An 18,975-nucleotide genomic window follows, 5' to 3' on the forward strand; every position below is an offset into this window, starting at 1 on the left:
ATCTATTAAGTACCACTGGAAGGGCACACACCAGGCCAGGTCTCTGTCAGCAGGGTGGTCAGGGAGGGCTTCCTGGAGGAAGTGCAACATGGGTGTCCCTTTCAATATGGCCACCAGCTTGCAGTTTTCTATACCCTGTTTAATTTTTTCATGGGATTTTTCTTTCACTCAGTCTTTTATGTATACAACAATTATGAATTGAACGGTTCCTCCATGTCAGATACAGTGCTGGTGTCACAGAGGAGAAGGAGGCCATAAGTCCTGAAAGGCAGGACTGTGCTGTGAGGCAGCAGGGAAGGAGGACCAGATGCCTGGGCTTTGGAGTACGCGAACCTGGAATCAAAACCCCACTTGACCTTGCCCTGGCTGTGAGCGTGCAGACGTTGTGGCACGTGCCTGAGCTTTGTCTGTGAAATGGGGCCGAAAATCCCCAGATCCGAGGCCTGTTGGGAGGAGGAAATGAGACAGTGTTGGTAAAGTGGGGGCAGAGGGAAGGGGCTCTTGAGATGTGAGCCTGTTCCCTCCCTGGCCCTGGAGAAAGAGAGGCTCTAAATCTCTCTCCCTGCAATCTGCTCAAAGGCACTAGCAGCCCCTGAAGCTAAAGCTTTGCTCTGCCAGCCACCATGTGTTTCTCATCTCCAAAGCCCAGTGCTAGAATTATTCCATGAGCTTTCAAAGAGGATCACAGCTTCCCACCCCACCCCCGCCCCGCCCTGGATGAACTGAGGCCCACTGGGACCCCCAAGGACGTGAAATCCTATCCATGGAGACCACCATCATTGAGGCTTTCTCTGTGGTGGGCACTGTGCTGGGCACTTGGCACAGACGTCAGTGTTACAGCAGCCCTTGAGGGATGCATGAGAAAGCAGCTGAGGTGTGGTTGTGCATGGGTTCCCTAGGGCTGCCCTACAAAGCACCACACACTGGGTGGCTTCAACAACAGAAATTTACTTTCTCACAGTTTTGGAGGCCAGAATTCTGAGATCAGCAGGGCTGCTTTCTTCTGAGGCTTCTTTCTTTGGCTTATAGACGGTTGGCTTCTCCCTATGTCTTCACAGGTCTTCTCTCTGTAACCATCTGTGTCCAAATTTCCTCTTCTTATAAGGACACCAGTTATATGGGATTAGAGCCCTCCCTAATGACCTCATTTTACCTTAATTACCTTAATTTAAAGACCTTATCTCCAAACATCGTCACATTCCGAAATACTGGGGGGTTAGGACTTGGCCTTATGAGTTTGTGGGGGTCAACATTCAGCCCATAACAGGTAGTCAGCCCCCAAGGCTGTCCCCAGTGATCCTGTCTCCTGGTTTCACACCCTGGTGTGGTCCCTTCCCATGATCTTCCAGGGCTGGCCTGTGTATGTGGTTGGCCAGTGGTGCACATGCCGGCAGTGACGGCATCACTGGTGATAGGCAGTTCTAAAGCACTGGTCTCTGTGTTGGTTGCTCTTGCTCTCTCTTGGATCACCTGCCCTGGGGGAAGCCAGCTGCCATGTCGTGAGGCTGACGTGGTAAGGAACTGAGGCCTCCTGCCGAAGCCATGTGAGCGAGCCATTGGGAAAGCAGGTCCTCCCGCTGCAGTCAAACCTTTGGACAAGTAACTGCAACCTCATGAGAGGCCCTGAGCCAGAATCACCCAACCTCACTGCTCCTGGATTCCAGATGCTCAGAATCTAGATGACATAATACGTTTGCTGTTTTAAGCTTCTAAACTTTGGGGTAATCTCTTACTCAGCCATTGATAATTAATCCACAGGCTTGAAAACATTAAGGGCACACAGATTGTGAGTGCAGATTCAGAAATGGATTCTTGACTTTCTGGCTCCCCGATCAGATCAGTGCCCTTTTGAGCACGACCTGTTACCTGAGCCAAGACTAGCTTTGCATATGGATTGTTGCAGTGAAGAATGCAGGAAGAGGTGAGGAGAGAGACAAGATTGTTGATAATCAGCTGGGGAGAGGCTGAAAGATAGAGCTGAAGCCACAAATCAAGCAGACAGGTGCAAAAAAGGAAGCCAAGGCCATGCTAGTCTGTTGCTCCAGTTGCTCCGCTGCTGCCTAGGTCCTGTCTGTGATCAGGGGAGCAGATACAACTGTAGGACCACAACTAGCCCCTGGGCTGTAGACATCCCCAGAACGGCTGTGTAAATCTTAAATCACTCTAATTTATCATATCGTAGGCTTGCTCCAATGGGCCAGTGCTTTTTTTCAGAGCTTTGCAACACCCAAGTCCTGGCAAGGAGGTGAGTTGTAATAAGCATTTATTCATTGCCTACTGTATGCCAGGCATTGGGCTAGATGTGTGAGTCAGTTTCTTTGTTTATTTTTTATTTTTTACTTATACAATAAACTGCATATATTTAGAGTGTACAATTTGGTATCCCAATCTCCCAATTCATTCCCTCCCAACCCTCCCCACTTTCCCCACTTGGTGTCCATATGTTTGTTCTCTACACCTGTGTCTCTATTTCTGCCTTGCAAACCGGTTGATTTGTAACATTTTTCTATAGTCCACATATATGTGTTAATATACAATATTTGTTTTTCTCTTTCTAACTCACTTCACTCTATATGGCACTCTCTAGGTCCATCCATGTCTCTACAAATGTCCCAGTTTCATTGCTTTTTATAGCTGAGTAATATTCCAGTGTATATATGTACCACATCTTCTTTATCCATTCATCTGTTGATGGGCATTTAGGTTGCTTCCATGTCCTGGCTATTGTAAATAGTGCTGCAGTGAACACTGGAATGCATGTGTCTTTTTGAATTATGGTGTTCTCTGGGTATATGCCCAGCAGTGGGATTGCTGGGTCATATGGCAACTCTATTTTTAGTTTTTTAAGGAACCTCCATTCTGTTCTCCATAGTGGCTGTATCAATTTACATTCCCACCAACAGTGCAAGAGTGTTCCCTTTTCTCCACACCCTCTCCAGCATTTATTGTTTGTAGATTTTCTGATGATGCCCATTCTAATCTGTGTGAGGCAATACCTCATTGTCGTTTTGATTTGCATTTCTCTAATAATTAGTGATGTTGAGCAGCTTTTCATGTGCCTCTTGGCCATCCCTATGTCTTCTTTGGAGAAATGCCTATTTAGATCTTCTGCCCATTTTTGGATTGGGTTGTTTGTTTTTTTGATATTGAGCTGCATGAACTGTTTATATATTTTGGAGATTAATCTTTTGTCTGTTGCTTCGTTTGCAAATGTTTTCTCCCATTCTGAGGGTTGTCTTTTTGTCTTGCTTATAGTTTCCTTTGCTGTGCAGAAGCTTTGAAGTTTCATTAGGTCCCACTTATTTATTTTTGTTTTTATTTCCATTATTCTAGGGGGTGGATCAGAAAAGATCTCACTGTTATTTACGTCGAAGAGTATTCTTCCTATGTTTTCCTTTAGAAATTTTATAGTGTCTGGCCTTACATTTAGGTCTTTAATCCATTTTGAGTTTCTTTTTGTGTATGGTGTTAGGAAGTGTTCTAATTTCATTCTTTTACATGTAGCTGTCTAGTTTTCCCAGCACCATTTATCGAAGAGGCTGCCTTTTCTCCATTGTATATCCTTGCCTCCCTTGTCATAGATTAGTTGACTGTAGTTTATCTCTGGGCTTTCTATCCTGTTCCATTGATCTATATTTCTGTTTTTGTGCCAGTACCATACTGTCTTGATCACTGTAGCCTTGTAGTATAGCCTGAAGTAAGGAAGCCTGATTCCACCAATTCCATCTTTCCTTCTCAAGATTGCTTTGCCTATTTGGGGTCTTTGCGTTTCCATACAAATGGTAAAATTTCTTGTTCTAGTTCTGTGAAAAATGCCATTGGTAATTTGATTGGGATTGCATTGAATCTGTAAATTGCTTTGGGTAGTATAGTCATTTTCACAATGTTGATTATTCCAATCTAAAAACATGGTATGTCCTGCCATCTGTTTGTGTCATCTTTGATTTCTTTCATTAGTGTCTTATAGTTTTCTGAGTACAGGTCTTTTACCTCCTTGGTTAGGTTTATTCCTAGGTATTTTATTCGTTTTGTTGCAGTGGTGAATGGGATTGTTTCCTTAATTTCTCTTTCTGATCTTTCATTGTTAGTGTATAGAAATGCAAGAGATTTCTGTGTGTTAATTTTGTAACCTGCAACTTTACCAAATTCATTGATTAGCTCAAGTAGTTTTCTGGTGGCATCTTTAGGATTTTCTATTTATAGTATCATGTTATCTGTGAACAGGGACAGTTTTACTTCTTCTTTTCCAATTTGGATTCCTTTTATTTCTTTTTCTTCTCTGATTGCTGTGGCAAGGACTTCCAAAACTATGTTGAATGGTAGTGGAGAGAATGAACATCCTTGTCTTGTTCTTGATTTTAGAGGGAATACTTCCAGTTTTTCACCATTGAGAATGATGTTTGCTGTGGGTCTGTCATATCCGGCCTTTATTATGTTGAGGTCTCTATGCCCACCTTCTGGAGATTTTTTATCATAAATGGGTGTTGAATTTTGTCAAAAGCTTTTTCTGCATCTATTGAGATGATCATGTGGTTTTTATCCTTCAATTTGTTAATATGGTGTATCACATTGATTGATTTGCATATATTGAAGAATCCTTGCATTCCAGGGATAAACCCCACTTGATCATGGTGTATGATCCTTTGAATGTGTTGTTGGATTCTGTTGGCTAGTATTTTGTTGATGATTTTTGCATCTAAATTCATCAGTGATATTGGTCTGTAGTTTTCTCTTTTTGTATCTTTGTCTGGTTTTGGTATCAGGGTGATGGTGGCTTCATAAAATGAGTTTGGGATTGTTCCTTCCTCTGCAATTTTTGGAAGACTTTGAGAAGGATGGGTGTTAGCTCTTTTCTAAATGTTTGTTAAAATTTACCTGTGAAGCTATCTGGTCCTTGACTTTTGTTTGTTGGGAGATTTTTAATCACAGTTTCAACTTCATTCCTTGTGATTGGTCTGTTCATATTTTCCATGTCTTCCTGATTCAGTCTTGGAAGTTTATACCTTTCTAAGAATCTGTCCATTTCATCCAGGTTGTCCATTTTATTGGCATATAGTTGCTTGTAGTAATCTATTATGGTGCTTTTTATTTCTGTGGCATCCATTGTAACTTCCCCTGTTTCATTTCTGATTTTATTGATTTGAGTCCTCTCCCTCTTTTTCTTGATGAGTCTTGCTAGAGGTTTATCAATTTTATTTATTTTCTCAAAGAACCAGCTTTTAGTTTTATTGATTTTTGCTATTGTTTTCTGTGTTTCTATTTCATTTATTTCTGCTCTGATCTTTATGATTTCTCCTCATCTACTCACTTTGGGTTTTGTTTGCTCTTCTTTCTCTAGTTTCTTTAGGTGTTAGGTTAGATTGTTTATTTGGAATTTTTCTCGTTTCTTGAGGTAGGATTGTATCTCTATAAACTTCCCTCTTAGAACTGCCTTTGCTGCATCCCATAGGTTTTGGATTGTTGTGTTTTCATTGTCACTTGTCTCTAGGTAATTTTTGATTTCCTCTTTGATTTCTTCAGTGATCTGTTGGTTATTTAGTAACGTATTGTTTAGCCTCCATGTGTTTGTGTTTTTTACAGTTTTTTTCCTGTAATTGATATCTAATCTCATAGCATTGTGGTCAGAAAAGATGCTTGATACGATTTCAATTTTCTTGAATTTACCAAGGCTTGATTTATGACCCAAAATGTGATCTATTCAGGAGAATGTTCCGTGTGCACTTGAGAAGAATGTGTAATCTGCTGTTTTTGGATGTAACGTCCTATAGATATCTACTAAATCAAGCTGATTTATTGTGTCATTTAAAGCTTGTGTTTCCTTATTAATTTTCTGTGTGGTTGATCTGTCCACTGGTGTAAGTGGGGTGTTAAAGTCCCCCACTATGATTGTGTTACTATTGATTTCCTATTTCATAGTTGTTAGCATTTGCCTATGGATTGAGGTGCTCCTATATTGGGTGCATATATATTTATAATTGTTATCTCTTCTTCTTGGATTGATCCCTCGATCTTTATGTAGTGTCCTTTTTTGTCTCTTGTAACATTTTTTATTTTAAAGTCTATTTTATCTGATATGAGAATCACTACTCCAGCTTTCTTTTGATTTCCATTTGCATGGAATATCTTTTTCCATCCCCTCACTTTCAGTCTGTATGTGTCCCTAGGTCTGAAGTGGGTCTCTTGTAGGCAGCATATATATGGGTCTTGTTTTTGTATCCATTCATCCAGTCTGTGTCTTCTGGTTGGTGCATTTAGTCCATTTACATTCAAGGTAACTATTGATATGTATATTCCTATTACCATTTTCTTAATTGTTTTGTTTTTGTTTCTGTAGATCCTTTTCTTCTCTTGTGTTTCCCTCTTAGAGAAGATCCTTTAGCATTTGTTGTAGGGCTGGTTTGATGGTGCTGAATTCTCTTACATGTTGCTTATCTGTAAAGCTTTTGATTTCTCCATTGAATCTGAGTGAGATCCTTACTGAGTAGAGTATTCTTGGTTGTAGGTTCTTCCCTTTCATCACTTTAAATATATCATGCCACTCCCTTCTGGCTTGGAGAGTTTCTGCTGAGAAGTCAGCTGTTACCCTTATGGGAGTTCCCTTGTATGTTATTTGTTATTTTTCCCTTGTTGTTTTTAATAACTTTTCTCTGTCTTTCATTTTTGTCAGTTTGACTACTATATGTCTTGGTGTGTTTCTCCTTAGGTTTATCCTGCCTGGGACTCTCTGCACTTCCTGGACTTGGGTAGCTATTTCCTGTCCCATGTTAGGGAAATTTTCAACTATAATCTCTTCCAGTAATTTCTCGGGTCCTTTCTCTCTCTCTTCTCCTTCTGGGACCCCTATAATGTGAATGTTGGTGCATTTAACATTGTCCCAGAGGTCTCTTAGGCTGTCCTCAGTTCTTTTCATTCTTTTTTCTTTATTCTTTTCTGCATCAGTGTTGATCACCATTCTGTATTCCAGCTCACTTATTCGCCCTTCTGCCTCAGTTAATCTGCTATTGGTTCATTCTAGTGTATTTTTCATTTTAGTTATTGTGTTGCATATCTCTGTTTGTTTGCTCTTTAATTCTTCTAGGTCTTTGGTAAACTTTTCTTGCAACTTTTCGATCTTTGCATCCAGTCTTTTTTCAAAGTCCTGGTTCATCTTTACCATCATTATTCTGAATTCTTTTTCCAGAAGAGTGCCTGTCTCTTCTTCATTTAGTTGTTTTTCTGGGGTTTTATCTTGTCCCTTCATCTGGTACGAAGTATTTTGCCTTTTCCTTTTCTCCGTCTTTCTGTGCCTGTGATTTTCAGTTCCACAAGATGAAATACTGCTGATACTGCTTGATTCTGCTGCCTGCCCTCTTGTGGAGGAAGCTGCCCAAGAGGTTCATGAGTGCTTCCTGATGGGAGGGACTGATGGTGGGTTGGGCTGGGTGGGTGGAGCTCAGTAAAACTTTAATCCAATTTGGTGGGCGGAGCTCAGTGACACTTTAATCTGCTTGTCTGCCAATGGGTGGGGCTGTGTTCCCATCCTGGTGGTCGTTTGGTCTAAGGTGATCCAGCACTGGAACTTACAGGCTCTTTGGTGGGGCTAATGGTGGACTCAGGGAGGGCTCACGCCAATAAGCACTTCTCAGAACCCCTGCCTCCAGTGCCTCTGTCTCCTTGGTGAGCCACAGCTGTCCCCCACCTCTGCAGGCAACCCTCCAACACCAGCAGGTAGGTCTGGTTCAGTCTGCTTTGGGGTCACTGTTCCTTCCCCCTGGGTCCTGGTGAGCACACTTTTTTGTGTGCCCTCCAAGAGTGGAGTCTCTGTTTCCTCCAGTCCTGTGGAGGTCCTGCAATCAAATCCCTCTGGCTTTCAAAGTCTGATTCTCTGGGGATTCCTCCACCCGTTGCTGGACCCCTAGGTTAGGAAGCCTGATGTGGGGCTCAGAACCCTCGGGACTTTTGCAGTATAACTGTTCTCCAGCTTGTGAGTCACCCCGCCACCATTTATGGGATTTGATTTTAATGTGATTGTGCCCCTCCTACCATCTCATTGCAGCTTCTCCTTTGTCTCTGGATGTGGGTTTTTTTTTTTTTTTTTTTTTTTTGGTGAATTCCAGTGTCTTCCTGTCGATGATTGTTCAGCATTTAGTTGTAATTCCGGTGCTCTTGCAAGAGGGAGTGAGTGCACATCCTCCTACTCTGCCATCTTGATTCTTCCCCGTGAGTCAATTTCATACTGGAAGGAAACCTGAGAAGAGCATAATTCTATACTCATTTTACAGAAAAAAGCAATCAAGTTCAGAAAACTGAAAACACCAGGGTAAGTTTTCTTTCTCAGCTGATGAGTAGGGATTTGAATCCAAATCTGCTTCTTTCCATGTGCTCTGCTTCACCAAGATCTCAGGCATTGTCCCTCCACCAGGCTATATTAATGAATAAGGAGGTACATTGCAAAAGCCTTATTTAAACCCAATTTTGAAGTACCTGCTACCTACCTGGCACCGTAGGGGTAAGGAAGCAACAGAAGTGAGTCTCTATCCTTAACAGCTGGGAGGGGAAGACCTCACACTGGATCATATTTACTTGTTTCCTTGGGAGAGAGGGAAGCACAAAGGTTGCAAGAGTTGAGGATGAGGCTTAGCCTCCCTGGGCAGTCAGGGAAGTCTTCCTGGAGGAAGGGGTGCCTAAACTGAAGTCCTGATGGAGAGGTTGAAGTTAGGCACATGGGAAAAGTGGAATGTGTCCTAGGCATATGTAAACCTGCCAGGTATTCTTGGGAGCCTTGATCCTCAAAGTGTGGTCCTGGACCAGACCAGCAGCCCCAGCATCACCTGGCAGTTTGTTAGAAACACAGAATCTCAGGCTCCACCCCAAACCCATAAAACTGGAATCTGAATTTTAACAATACTCTGGGTAATTCATGTGCACTTTTAAGGTTAGGTGGTGCTACTGTATAGGGAATAGGCATATGTCAAAACTACATTAAAAAACAAAAACAAAAACAAAACACTATATAACGGAGCAAGGTAAGGCAAGGCAAGCTTCTTCGGACATGTGAGTAGGTGCAGTGGGGATGCTGGGTATGAGGCTGAGCTGTGGGCCCCAGTCAAAAGTGTTTTCAGGCCCAGGAAGTACGGCCAGTTCTGATTTTTTTAAAAGAAGACAAATATCTGGATATTTATGAAAAATATGCTGGTTTTTAAATGTTGGCAATTTAAAAATTAAAAATACTCTAGTGGATTAAAAAAATTATGCTTTTAGCCTGTTAGTTTGTGGCTTCCTGCTTCCAATTCTGATCACAGTGCCTATATCTTCATAAGTAGATATTGAATGAATGAATGAATGAGTGAATGAATGAGGTGGGAGAGGGTTTGAATATTTCCGCAAGGTCTGCAGAAATGCCTGTGTGTTCCTCTTCACCTAGTTTTCCACCCTTGGCCTTAGTTTCCCTACCAAGTTTCCAGTCAATGATTTCTAAGGACCCTTCCAAATCTTTCCCTTGGTACCCCTAGAAGAGGGGCAGAATGTTCTGTCCTGAGGGGCAGGATCAGAAGCACTGATGCTAGACAGCTGCTGTGTGCTGGCACCTGGGTTTTTGGAGAAGTCAGGGCTGTTTATGGGTGGCATATTTTATTCTTTGCAGTGGGGACTGAGCGTTCCACCAGACGAGAGGAAACGAGCCTCCTAATGCAGGTTTTCTTTCTTCTGGGGTGAAGCCTTGTAAAAAGTAGACAGGTCCTCTCTAAACATGGAGGAAGATGAAAAGGGAGGCAGGGCCCAGGGTCACCCTGCTCCTCTGCCTTCCATGGCCCTTCTGTGTTCGGCTTCCCCTTTCCCTGCCACTGTCCTGGCTCAGGCCACCCTCGCCACACTTTCTAAGGTTTTCACCACCCTCCCCATCTTCTTGCTGCCTTCATCCCCACCTCCTCTGCTCAGAAGAATCCTGTCCCCATCTTACCCTTTCTCTAGAGGAGGGCATTTAAGCTGGAGCCTAACTAAGTGATTGTGTTACCAGTGAGCTCACATAGGAACTCATGATCCCATCTGAGAAGCTGTCAGCCAAGCTCCCCAAGGAGAGACGATGGGGCAGATGGGATATGAGCAAAATTTGGCATTTTGCAGACTTGGTTCAAGCTTAACATTGTCATCCACTTGCTGAACTTTCTTGGTTGAGATTTCAATCTCCCTGGGCCTCAGTTTATTCATCTGTAAATTGGAGATAATAATCAGCCCTTATAAATACGTTGTGAAGATTTTTTAAAAAGTAACTAACAGTTTTTGAGCAGTTAATGCATGTAAGGCACTACAAAAAAGACTTTTTTGTGTGTGATTGCATATAATTCTCACAATGGCCTGGCCATTTCTACCTAGCATGGGAGTCCTCCAGTGGGCTATCTTTGCTGCTGAGGACCCCGTTGGGTTGGGAGTCGCTTGTCAGTTCTGCGCTGCTATTGGGGTCACTCCCTGCCAATCCTGCTTCCTTCCTGCTTTCCTTTTCCGGGGGTCAGATCCCCATCTGTCCATTGGGCTTTCCCCACCCATCCTGCCTTGTCCCTCTTAAAACTTTTACGGACGTTACCCCCAAGATACCACTTGTACCTCTAACTAATCTGAGTGTCTGCTTCCCTGAGGACCTAACAGACATACATGCCTACACAATAAGGGCACAAGATATGGTAGATGTAACTGAACAACCATCATAGCTGTTATTATTGTCACTATTATTATCATTTCTTCTGATTAAGAAAAACCTGCAGCCCCTCTGGTCAGGGGAATCCAGAGTGACAAGTCCACAGGATGTCAGTCCTCAGTCTGACCAGCAATTATCAGAAGGAACAAATCCTCCACAAAGCCATTGAGTACTGCGGATCGTGGCCGTGGGGGGCTGTATATCAAAAATCTCACAAATCTTTAGTTTTACGGATGCTCCTATCCATCTCAGTTGTTCTGCTCACAAAGGGTACAGGCACCTTGGAGTGTGCAAGGCACCTCGGGTTTCATAGGAAACAAATGAATTTTAAAAAAAGGAACATTTCATACTTGACATGCTCAACACTTCCTCCCTGATGCCCGAGTGGAAGGCATCTCGGGCAATTCATTATACTTGTCAGGACTGGAAGACAATCAAAGCTGTGCTGCTTTGAGATTTATGACCCTTTGGGATATTTTGCATACTGGTTATACTGCCACCTTTGGTGTTTTCACATTTATTGTCCCCCAGGGCCATAAAAATGTCCAGCCTTTTATAGAGTGTACAGATTCAGAGACCCCCTCTGACCCCCTGGCCAACCCACCAGAGTTGGAAAGTTCTTGCTTTGTAACTGAAATGCTGCCCTGCTATTAAGTTGTCTGGCCGGGGCACCAGCATGTTACAATAGGACCCCTTGCTTGCCGCCCACAACCCAGCAAAGTTTACTGAGAGACCTTGACAATGGGGAGCCTATACTAGCTCCTAAAACAATCCATTTTTCTGCTTTGTGTGTATTATTCCCATTTGACCAGCTGACCTCATTTGCCTTACATTGTCCTTATTTATGTCTATTGCTGCAGTGTAAATATTAATAGCACCCCCTTTCCCTCTTAGATATGGAGTAGAGTCCTTAACAAAACATAGGCACGCATATCCACCCAGCCCTCCACCATCTACATACAAAATGCTGAAGCTTTGGAGTCATGAACCAGATACAAGTTTATAGGAATGAGACTGCTTTCATTTATTCATAATTATTTATCACATGGTTCTATAATGCTGTGGTAGAGAATCCTCCAGTCTGTCTCATGAAAAGCCAAATGAGCTGCCATCTTGAATTTGGTGGAGTACAATCTTGCTTGGAGTCAAGGGTATGGCATTAATAGCCACTTAGGGCTCGTTCTAGTTCTGTGAATGCTTGAAATAGATCAGTGGGTGCTGACCAATGGCCAAAGAAGTCATGGATTCTTGAGGCTAAATGAAGATGATAGTGATTAACGAAAATGATAATAGTAGCTGACACATGATATTTACACTATGCGCTCGGCATTGTTCTAAGTATTTAACATTTATGTGTGTTAACCAATTTAATCTTTACAATAAGCTTATGAAGTAGATATTATTCTTCCCATTTTACAGATAAAGAAATCAAGGCACAAAGAAGGTTACCAAAACCATAAGATTTTTTACATTGGAGCATAAAGCCTTACTTTGAATCCTATTGTTTTGACAGGAAGAGGCTGCAGGGATACCAAGTTTGCAGCCCTTGGGCTTTCCCTCTCATGGCTATATTGGTCATTCGATCTCCCTTTAATCAGAGTGCCCGTTTAATTTATCATCCAAACTAGGACACTCCTGGGAATGAAAAGGAGTGTTATTAGTAGTTACATTGGGACAATAGGCATAAATGGAATGACAATGTGGGACCAAGTTATATGAGCACCATACACTTCAAATCCGGCTTGAACTCTATCTAGCTTAAATCTACTCTTACGACAAAAAATTATAAAAGGAGCTTTACATGTCATCTGGGAATAACACAAACACATGTGAAACTAGAGGATGAGTTGTCTTAGTAAATAGTTGTGAAGAACTGTAAGGAGTCTGATACTTTAACCTCCTTCCAAGCTAACACGTTAGCCTGTCACGGTTTCATGGATGCTGGGAGAAGGCAGGTGACCTCTGGGTTGGAGACATAGAAGCAAGCAGCACAAGCTTCCTGTTTGTCTCGATTTCCTCTTGTCCAGGTCCCATGTGGGGTGGTGCAAAGTGGCCCAGACGGGTGCTGCTCATAACTGAGTTTGCTTCATGGCTGAGGAATCTTGAGCTTAAGGAAACAAATCTTTTATAATGGCTGCATGCAAATCCACCTGACCTTTACTTGGGGGCAGACCTTGTCTTTATTCTGTGGGACAGCAACTAAATCTGCCCTCTGCTTCTGAGGGAGACACTGTCTCTAGCTTCCAAGGCTGTTTGCTCTACAAACATCTTTGAAAAGATAGTTGGTGCCTCTGCTTACAAGATATGCAGAAACATCAGGGACCCATGGAGAACTGTTCCCCAACACAGTAAGTGCCACAGTCTCAGAAGTCTGTAGTGCCTTTGCTGGGATTTCTGTACTCAGTGGGGAACGGGCAGACTACTTCTCAGCTTCCTACCAAATCAGGGATTCCAGGAGATTCTGGTTCTCTTCCTTTGGTTTTAGAACAGCCTGAGGTCAAGACAGGGAAAATGATGAGAATAAATGACAGGGAAGTGCGCGATTGTTCTTTTTCCATTTGTTTCTTTTCTCTCTTTAAGATTGAGGATTTTTTGGCAAAGGGTTGGAATGTTAATACTCTGCATGGCTCATGGGTAGATGTTTTCTGTCAGAAGATTCTACAGATGATTAGTATGAGGAGGGTGGGTATTATTCATAAGTATGAACTACTTATTATTCATAAATATGGTAAATTGTTATTCATAAGTATGGTAAACATACTTTTCCTACTATCAAAATAATTTACTATGATGAGTCTAAAATGTTTGAAAAATCAAGACACAAAGTAAAGCAATCACCCTAATATTACTTCATGGCAACCACTGGTAAAATTTTGGTTTATGTTCTTTCCAGGGTGTGTGAGTGTGTTTACATACATATAACCATAGTTATCGTAAACATACAAGTTTCAAACTCCTTTGCTTTTCATTGCTATGGATACTGTAGGCAGTTTTCCTAAACATAATTTTCAAAATTTGGATAATATTACATTGAATGCAAAACTTTACTTACTATTCTGCTGTTTGATCTTAAGCTTAATGTGTAAGATCACTGGCCCTCAGACGAGTCTTATATGTCTACCAAATCTAGCTTTACAACCTTAGATTAGCTAATTCTCTCTCTCAGTCTCAGTATCCTCAACTGTAAAATGGAGACAATCATAGCCTTTTCATGGAGTTGATAGTAAAAATTCATGAGATTGAGATGACATTTATGAGTACTTAGCCCAGCGCTTGATATGTTACCTAAACAATAAGTAACACATGCTTATTATTATTATTACTACCTGCAGTTTTTCTCCATTATAAGCCAGGCTTCAGTGAACATTGTGTGTGCTTTTCCAAAACTAAGGATGATTCGTTCACAACAGATTCCCAGAAGTGCAGTGACTGGGTTAGACATTTATGATTCTAGATTCGTGTTTGGAAGGTGACCATTCAATAACTGATCCCAGGTGGAGCGTGAGCACTGTGGTCAGTATCAAGGGAGAATAATCCCATGAATGCGTGTGTTAATGCCATACAGGGGCCTTGTGCCTCTACAGCATAATTAGCCACCATGGCCCTTGACTCTGAATTTCCCTGAGCAGTGTGGAATGAGGGACGTGGATCCTTTCACTTGTCTGTCTCTTTAGGCAGACCAGAGGCTCATGGCGAGTGCCTCAGTCACCAAATGGTCACATTTCACTTCCAAATGTGTTTTGTTGGCACAGTGTGTAAAAATGGAATTTGAATGTCTTTCTTTGGCCACAGGCTCTCCCATTCTCCATGGGCTCTCCCACTCTCTATTTTCTTCTGTGATGTGGCTTCATACAGTGGGGTTTTCCGTGAGGCCCCGTGACCTGCAGGGCAAGAAATGTGTCTTGCTGCCTGTGGTATCCCAGTGCCCCTCCTGGAGCCAGCAGAGAATTTCTAACTATGCGCTGGATGAAGGATCTGGGAGAAAGTGGCCAAACTACATACACACACACACACACACACACACACACGCACACACACACACACACACACGGTTCTGCTGCCTCACTCTGTGGACTGTGGTTGGGCATTTTTTTCTTTCCAAGTCATAGTTTCCTCACCTGTAAAATAAAGGAATTTAACCAGATGTCCTCAAACATCTCCTCTGGTTGTAGAAGTCTATGAGCCTACTATATAATTATAATGATGATTTCCTACTTTGTGCCAGGAGCTAAGAAACCTTCCTTCCTCTTCCTTCAAGGAGTTACTACCAAGGTAGGAAACATGTTATTGCTAATTATTTTATGTTCATAAATGCCAAACAATTTGGGCAATATGTGATTAAATCCCCAAAGAACAGAGAGGATGTGTAGTAGGAGTGATTCACTCATACGCTGAGCATTGACAGAGCACAAGCGGTCTATGAGCCAGGTTTTGTCCCAGGTGTAAGGTTGACACAAAGTCAAGGGAATGGGCTATGGGGCACTAGCTGGGACTCAAAACCTTCAGTATGATTTTGGGAAAATTATTTAATCCCCTTGAGTCTCACTTTGCATATATGTAAAATTGGGATTAAATCAAGAGTTACGGATGGTGATTTAGTCAGTTTGAGAAATACTGGGTGAATTGAAGGTGATAAACTAGTACGAGTTGCCATTATTACAAATATTGTTTGCCTATTGATTTTCCATGCTTAGCATTAAGGGGTGCAGGGTGGGGTCTTTGGCTATGGTCTCTGGTCTGGTGGTCTCTCTGAGTCCAGCTTGGTTCCTCCAATCCATGCAGTAGTCAGAGTGAGCTTCCCAGATCTTATCTGACCATGTTGCTTCTTGCTAAAATCCTACAGGATGCATAATTGGAATATAGGAGAGGGGCCGGGGGCTTCAGTTTGATCTATAATGTTTTCTATTTTCAGCTAGGTAGTAGGTTCATAAATATTATTTATACCAGTTATTCTTCGTGTCTGCCTAAAATATATTTTTTTAAATTAAAAATCCATGAGGAGGGAATACCAAGGCCACCGTGCTCACTGACTGTGTCCTTACATCCTGCAAGCCATCTGGAAGGGGACACAGCATCCTCCACGGTGGCAGGAACAGGAGAGCCCTGAATCAATTCTTCAGGTCATTTGAGACTTCAAGAACATACTGTTTTCCAGAAAGAAATCAAAACTCTGTTCATGAATCGGGTTCTTTCTTTTCCGTGCCGTGTTTGATGGTTTTCCCAGGGAGAAAGAAAACAAGTGAAAAAAAGTGGGAAAATTCCCCAAACGCATGCAGTCACAGCAAAGGAGAAAATGGTTCTCACTACCCAACTTCTGCTTGAAATTCAGAGGAAGGTCCTAATTGTCTCCCAGGCCCCTGGCCCTGTTCTAATTTATTGAGGGAAAGGCCCAGGAGGTAAATCTCGATGTCATTCTCTAAGCCACCTAAAATGAGCCCATTAAACTATGGGCTCATGAATGGAGGCGTTTTTCCCAGGGTCGCGAGCCCCCGCCCTCCTCCCACACCCAGCATCACCCAAGTCACCGCCACTCTAAGAGGCTGAGTGAAACATCTGACAATGCAGCATTCAGGAAGGCCTTCCCGGATGGGGTAGGAAGCCTGTTTTATGCCCTGTTAATTACTGCAACAATTTATAAAATTCATGACAAACATAAAGCCCTTACAGAGATTGTATTTCAAATGGTATTTACCTGTAACAGAATCCTCTTTGTTTGTAATTCCTGGATTTATGAGCTGTTGCACAGCAAAATGGAACCACCCCTTGTCCCCATGGTGGGCACTGGCTGTGAGACCTCAAATAGGCCACAGAGACAGAAACCTACCCAGGCTTGGACTGAGACACTGCCATCCCAGGCCCACCTCCAGTCTGTGGCACTTCTCAGTTTGAGGGCCAGTGAACTTGGGGGAGTAGAGGTTGGATCTGGTTAGGTAAGTTTTCTTGCAGAGAATCTCAGTGTCTCAGAGCTGGAAGGGCCTCGGGCATGAGCTAGTTCAACTGTGTATCCATCACAGGAGTCCTCCCTACAGCTTCTCTGTCTCTCTTTGCATACTCCAGTGACGGGGAGCTCCTTACCGGACAAAGCAGCCCAGATTATTGCCTTTGGTCTCCAGTTCTGTCCCCTTTTTCACCTCCCCAACCTTCCCCTTGGCCATACGAGTGATTTTCCTAAAACTCGTATTTGATCTTGTGCTCCTGCCTAAAATCCCTCAATGATTTCCCTTTGCTTTCGATAGAAGTCTCAACTCTGTAACAAAGCCTGAGAGTTCCTGCCTCGGGTGGTAAAGCCAAGTGATTTTCAGTTACCCTCTTGCATTAAAAGCCCACAGTAAGACCCACAAAACAAAAAGGCCAAGGACTCAACTTTGGGGCAGCAGGTGAGAGTGTGTTTGTGGAGCTGGGAGATGGTGCTTTCTCCAGCATCCAGCGTGGGGATGAGGCCATCAGAGCCCTACAGAGGGAAGAGAGGATGCTGGCAGCTCCAGAGAAGAGAGGGAAGTAGGGCCCTGGCAGGAAAGGAAGGAGCTGGAGAAGACTCAGAGTCCTGAGAGCAGGAGAAAGACCTGCTGTTCTCCCTCTGCTGTGACTCTGAGCCCTATGTTGTGTGTAGCATGGAGGGAGCTGTCTCTTCTCCCAGGCCCCGCCCTTGAGGCTGAGGAAAGGGACCTCCAGCTCAGCTCTTCTCTGCTCTCCTTTTCTCTGCACAGCAGGGCTGGCTTTCAGGGAGTTTCCAGCCTCAGGGAAGACTGTCCATCTATGCAAAGGTGCTAACTTTATGAGTCTTGGACTCAGAATTGCTTTCATTTTCTCCTCAGTGTCAGAATATGTGTCTTCTGTGAGATGTGCGGGAGAGGTTCAGCTTTGCATCCTCAGAAGCCAAGGACTGTTTATAGAGCAGTTAAAAACCTGGGGAGACCGTGTACTTGGACTTTCCAAAGTGCCGGTTTTAAGGTTCACGTGGCACTTTCTTTTAAGGGAAGAACTGTTTTGCGTAGAGATCTAAAGAAAAGAGCTTGAACTTCAGTCCATCAAATTTCAGCTGTCCTACTCACTGGATGTGTGGCCACAAGCAAAATACTTTCTCTCTCTTCATCTTGGCTGTATTTTCTGAAAAAAAATGAGGTTGTTGCTTGGAAGGGCTCTTGGAGCTGTTCAAGCTTCAGGAAGCAGAGACTTGATTCTGTGGTTTCCTCATCTATAAGCTGGAGTACACACTAACACCTACCCCTCAGAGTTGCTCTGTGTAAGAATGAAGATAATCTATGTTGTTATAAATGTTATAAGGATGAGCCTTCTGTATTTTCCAGCAAACCACCTTGTAAGGAGAAATCGGGAAGAAAAGTTCTAATCTATTTAAGTTGAGGTGTGGGAAAGGGAGAGTTGGGGTGTTTTTGGCTGTAAGTAATAGAAGACCTGACTCAAATGGCTTAAGTGATAAGAAAATTTGTCATTTTGTATTTTGGGACTTTAGAACTATGGGAGGTTCTGGGCTTAAGTTGAATTGTTTGATGACATTGTCAAAGACCCCAAGCTGAGTCTCAGTCACCCCAGCAGCATCCTCTCGTGTTTGTCTTCTCTCCTAAACACAGAGCCACCAGATACCTGATCAGAAAGTGTATGAGAGCAAGGAAAGAGTGGGCACTGGCTGTGGGAAGACATCCAACAGCGTCTGCACCAGAAGGGAACCCATACATGCCATACACCAGGAGGGTGGGTTGATTCCCGGTCATGACTATTTCAGAAGCAGTTCAGCCTTTGTATAGATACAGCCTGTCTTTGTATAGGCAACATTGTATATAGAAAGAGATATGGCATCTTTAGACACAACTTACCTTGGGTTCAAATTTGGCTCCACCATGACCAGACACGAGAGCTTGGGCAGATATTTGATGGCTGTGTGGTTTAGTCAGTCAAGAGAATGCAAATCAAAACCATAATGAGACAGCCCTAAAAACCCACCCACAAGAATGACTAAAATTAAAGACACTTTAATTTTAGCATTTGGAACAACTAAAACACTCATACATTTCTGGTGAGAGTGTAAATTGATATATACCCTATGACTGATCCAGCACTCTGTTTCTGGTTGTATGTCTAACAGGAACAAGTGGTTATGCCCATCAAAAGCCATCTATAAGAGTGTTCATGGCAGCATTATTCATAATAGCGCAAACTGGAATCCACCCAAATGTCCATCAACAGGAGAATGGAGAAATGCATTGAAGAATGATGGACATGGCCATGTGCTGCCCAGATTCCCCTTCAGAGCAGGACTTGTTGCCCCAGCTTTTGGGCATGTTGCTGGC

Source organism: Hippopotamus amphibius, chromosome 1 (genome assembly GCF_030028045.1).
Source record: "Hippopotamus amphibius kiboko isolate mHipAmp2 chromosome 1, mHipAmp2.hap2, whole genome shotgun sequence".
NCBI lineage: Eukaryota > Metazoa > Chordata > Mammalia > Artiodactyla > Hippopotamidae > Hippopotamus > Hippopotamus amphibius.